Source organism: Protobothrops mucrosquamatus, unplaced genomic scaffold (genome assembly GCF_001527695.2).
Source record: "Protobothrops mucrosquamatus isolate PMUCROS unplaced genomic scaffold, P.Mucros_1.0 scaffold1578, whole genome shotgun sequence".
Lineage (NCBI taxonomy): Eukaryota > Metazoa > Chordata > Lepidosauria > Squamata > Viperidae > Protobothrops > Protobothrops mucrosquamatus.
The window spans coordinates 105,272-109,523 of NW_015387741.1; positions in this window are offsets into that span (position 1 = coordinate 105,272).

The following is a 4,252-nucleotide window of genomic DNA, read 5'->3' on the forward strand; positions in this document are numbered from 1 at the left end:
ACATAGCAAAATATTTACTTTGGCTTATAGCTGTGTTTTTATTATATACATTTGAGCAGCTTCATTTTTATTAGATGCTTTCTGAAACAATTATTTAAACTCCCTAGGAAACTATAGTATTGTTTATTCAGTAATGACTCTCCACAGGTTTTCCCAAATGACTTTTTAACCAAGGACCGAAGCTGCAACTTTCTATTAGAAAGAGACATGGTCTTCTATTAAATTATTGAAACAGTATAGAAATGTATTAAACAATGATCTGCCCAAGAGAATTAAGTAGTACAATGCTATGATAAACAGACAATATGAAATTTCAATTTGGGATGTTCATTGTGTAATGGCTTGTAAGTTGATAAATTGTGAATATGCATATGTGAAGGGTCCATGGGAAATGTCCTACTGAATCCTGTTTTGCATAATTGAAAATTCATCGCCTTCTAATATAGCCCCTCTTCTGCATTTATTAAAGTTTAGTAACTTATGTCATAAAGCTAGAAATGCTTATCCATTAACACAGCACTAAGTTTTATGAATAAATTAGGATGTCCAAATAAACCTGTTGAAATTGTTTTAAAATAAGCTCTGCCAAAACTTTCACAAATATCTAAGATGTGAGATTTTCTTACAAATTTTTCAGTTATAATCCTGTACCCATATGGTTGTGTGTAACATGCTCTGATTCAATTATTTCTTCCCCCTCTGTCTGCAGTGTCTTGGAAGACTTAATAGTATCCATTTTTAAAATACATCCTCTACAGCAGGGGTCCACAACCCCCAGTCTGTGGACCAGGACTGGGCTGCAGCATGTCAGCAACCAGTCTGCACAAACAAGCAAAGCCCCATTCATGGGATGCAGGCAGCACACAAAACCATGCAGTCTCCAGTCTGTGGAAAAACCTTTCTCCATGGAACCGGTCCTTGGTGCCCAAAAGGTTGGGGACCTCTGCTTTACAGTATGCAATTAAAACCAATATTATAAATTAGTACAGTGTTCAGTCTAATAATATTAATCCTTATAATACACATGAGAATTCTTTGTTAAGATATCTCAAGTGTAATGAAACCTCATTGAACCAACATCTAAATATCTAAGAAGTATTTCATTAGAAGCAGAGTGGTATAAACTTTGGTCTCCAATTTTACTCATTTTCAAGTTTCTACATTTCCTCTTGGAATGATCTGTAATGATTGATCCTTGCAATTTCCTCAGCATCTCCAAGTTCAAAACCCTGATGTCTTTTGGGAATAACAGCAACATTTTCAAGGCAAGATTATAAATGGAGTAGGGAGGGACTATCTATTCCAGGTTCAAAAATAAGCAAGAGAGCTAATGAGAGAGAACAGTGGTGGGATTCAGCCAGTTTGCACCACTTCGGCAGAACTGGTAGCTAATTTTTTGTTGCTCAGGGCCAGAATGGACTTCTGGAAGTGGCATCCACACAGAGAACCAGTTGTTCACATATTTGAATCCCACCACTCAGAGAGAAAAGATATCTCAGTCATAAACAACTGTTCAAATTTCTTCATCTGAGAAAAAGACAAAATGAATGTGGAAAAAGAGGATTAATATTTTTGTCACCCTGCGAGAGAAGGTTTTACCCGTTAAATTTGGAGAAGCAAAAAAAAAAAGATCAAATGATTTGAGATATCTTTGTCCAAATTAATTTAAAGATTTAATCTGAAATTGTGATTAGAATGAAAAAGGTTTCAATTTGCTGACAGCTAACAGGACAGTTAACATCTCAACAACTGACTTCTGAGTCATGTTCATTTTTAAAACATCTTCAAATCTCAACATACAGCAGATTGCAATAGTGAGATATTACTAGGATATAATCTTAGAGAAGTATGGCATGGATAAAATGAGCCAACTGTTAACAATAAGTCACAAAAAGTATGTGAAAACTTTGGGATGAAGCCAAAACTCCAAGATGTATGAGTTTATAGACTTTATGCTTTGTGGGAATTAGAACATTGATTTTCCGGCCATTCTAATGCTTTCTAAAAGTGAAGAAAACTTTCACATGAGCTGTATGGAGCTATAACAGCTCAAGAGAAAGAGAAGGAAACATCAGAGGAAGAGACAGATTATATCAGAGAAATGGATATGGATAAAGGTGAAGTTAATTCTAGCAACATGTTTCCAAATCTATTCAGATCATTTCCAAAGAAAAATGTTTCTTAAAAGCTACATGTTCTCTACAATCAGTTTTTTTTCTCCTTTGTGTGCATAGAATTGAATGAAAATAGGACCCAATTAAACCCAATGAGAAAAAGCCTGGATATTATTCTTAAGAAAATATCTTAGGAGAAAAAAAAGATTTGAATTTTGTCCTACAAAAAAGTAAAACACAGAGTTATAGTCAGGAAGAGGGCAAAGTTCTTACTGTACTGTATATACTCTAATTGTCCATATCAGTGCTACGTGAGGCATGTTTTAGGTTGTGAATTTGATCCATAGGTCAGGGGTCCCCAACCCCTGGTCCGTGGACTGGTACTGGTCCACACAAACAAGGGAAGCCCCATCTGCAGAATGCAGGCAGCATGTGAAACCATACCCCCTCCAGTCCACGGAAAAAACAGTCTCCATGGAACCAGTCCCTGGTGCCCAAAAGGTTGGGGGCTGCTGTGGTAGTCATATCTCCTCAATCCTGAGTTTGGCACCCAAAGTTTGCAAAACCTCCTTCTTTTTCAAATTTAACTGTAATTTGATCCATATCCAGTTTTCTACAGTTTGGTTCTTGATACATCCATCCCTGAAAGTACAGGGTAATTTGAAAACCTGCTGTAAATCCAAATAAGAGTCTTCAAAATTTAAGTAATACTGGAGATCAGGTGGAACCTTGAACTAAAATGGGATTACAGGGCAATTCCCAAAGCGCCAAATGGTATTCTCCCAATATTATTTTCTGGTAGTTGCAAGAGTGACACGGTGTTGATTAAAAAATGCAACTTGTTTATGCTAAATCCTATAATGTACATAATTAAAAATTTAGTTATATAATTAAACAAAATTAAAATTATCTTTAAATAAAAATTGTTTACTAAACTAAATGCTGAATTATTAGCAATTTCAGTTAAATATTATCTACATTGTCTATATGGGAGAATCTTTCTGATTGAATCTATTTAATTGCCAATAGGCTTCCATAGAAATCTGCTTTGTATTTCTGTTTTTGTTTTAAATGTTTAAATATTCTAATTGTTGGCTTCTATATTATACCAGCCAAAGTCAGTTAGATTGGGGCAGTTCATAAATGATATATGCATAAATACATTCTTTTTACAAATCTTTTACAGACTTAGTTGATTTACCCAATTTCTCCTACATCTATCAATTTCAATGGGAATTTAATTGATCACAATTAACTTTTTACTTTGATTTCAATAGAACTTTAGTACAATTCCCCTAAACTCTGCTGAAGATGTTATCTAGCCTAGTAATGAAACATTCGGAAACCAAACCACAAGTTCGGAGAATGAACCTTCACCTTCATCCTACATCCGAGCTACAGATATTTGTCACTATTGCACATTTTAGTACAACTTTCCAATCCTTAATTCAGTCTTTTATTTTTCTCCTCTACAGTGCTTACTTTAATTCAAACAATGGTACAATATAAAACAGTAATAAAAAAAAATTGATATAAAATATTTGAAATGTGTAATGAAGTGTTAAGACGAGATTAACTTGGATCAATTGTAAATCATTCTTGGAATATAAGAGGCAACTGCTTTCATTTGTATTCAAACAGATTCAGCATCATACAAAGCTGGAACCATGAGTTCAAAGAGAACCAAAACTATAACCTAGGCTTCTTATGATGTAAATGTATTGTGAAAAAGGAAGTAAACTGATAAGAAAAATAGTTTCCAGCTCCTCTTTCATAATAATGGTGAACAGCAGTTCCTTTTATATTATTGTTCTGCAGGAGACAGACAGTCATGAGACAGCCAAGGATGAGGGGAACACCTTGATTCAAGACATGATATGCCCTTCAAAAGGAGTTTTGCTTGTTGGAATATGTCAAAGACTAGTATATTTTAATTTTATCTCAAGCTAGTCCCCTTTCATTCCACTTAATTATGCCATCTTGAGGGCAGTCTGACCTAAAGTTTTCCTTCATGAACAAAAAGGTACTAGATTTGGTAATCTAAAAACTTTCCCACTCTTCTCTTATTCTGCTCACAAAAAATACAAAAACAATTTATAAAGGCATTATTGTGGGTTATGGATATGTTCCTTTCCTAT